Source organism: Oncorhynchus mykiss, chromosome Y, assembly GCF_013265735.2.
Source record: "Oncorhynchus mykiss isolate Arlee chromosome Y, USDA_OmykA_1.1, whole genome shotgun sequence".
Taxonomy (NCBI): Eukaryota; Metazoa; Chordata; class Actinopteri; order Salmoniformes; family Salmonidae; genus Oncorhynchus; species Oncorhynchus mykiss.
In genome coordinates, this window is record NC_048593.1 from 36,471,546 (window position 1) to 36,472,791 (window position 1,246).

Here is a 1,246-nt window from a genome sequence, read left to right on the forward strand (position 1 = left end):
ACTGGCTCTCATGAGGACCGCCACAAGAAAGGAAGACCCAGAGCTACCTCTGCTGCAGAGAATAAGTTCATTAGAGAGTTACCAGCCTCAGAAATTGCGGCACAAATAAATGCTCCACAGAGTTCAAGTAACAGAAATATCTCAACATCAATTGTTCAGAGGAGACTGCGGGAAATCAGACCTTCATGGTCGATTTGCTACAACGAAAACATGACTAAAGGCCACCAATAGGAAGAAAAGACTTGCTTTGGCCAAGAAACACGAGCAATGGACATTAGACGATTATATCTGATGATATAAGATGATGGTCTGATGAGTCCAAATTTTAGATTTTTGGTTCCAACGCCATGTCTTTGTGAGCCACAGAGTAGGTGAACAGATGATCTCTGCATGTGTGGTTCCCACCGTGAAGCATGGAGGAGGTGTGATGTTGTGGGGGTGCTTTGCTGGTGACACTGTCAGTGATTTATTTAGAATTCAAGGCACACTTAACCAGCATGGCTACCACAGCGTTCTGCAGCGATACGCCATCCTATCATTTATTTTTCAACAGGACAATGACCCAACACACCTCCAGGTTGTGTAAGGGCTATTTGACCAAGAAGGAGAGTGATGGAGGGCTGCATCAGATGACCTGGCTTCCACAATCACCCAACCTCAACCCAATTGAGATGGTTTGGGATGAGTTGGACTGCCGAGTGTAGGAAAAGCAGCCAACAAGTGCTCAGCACATGTGGGAACTCCTTCAAGACTGTTGGAAAAGCATTCCAGGTGAAGCTGGTTGAGAGAATGCCAAGCGTGCAAAGCTGTCATCAAGGCAAAGGGTGGCTACTTTGAAGAATCTCAAATATATTTAGGTTGTAACACTTTTTCATTTGTGTTATTTCATAGGTTTTGATGACTTCACAATTTTTCTAAAAGTAGTGAAATAAATAAAAACCCTTGAATGAGTAGGTGTGTCCAAACATTTGACTGGTACTGTAGGTATTTCTCTTGTCCAGGTGGGATAGGGCAACGTGCATCGCAATGGCGATTCTGTCGTCCGTGGATCTGTTGGGGTGGTATGCAAATTGTAGTGGGATTAGGGTGTCAGTTAAGATGGAGGTGATAAAATCTTTGACTAGCCTATTAAAGCACTTCATGATTACATTATAGCATGAATGTGTATATAGGCAATACAGTACAAATGCAAGCATGCACAGACATACAAGCACACAGCTGTCTCACAAAACTGAAATACACACAA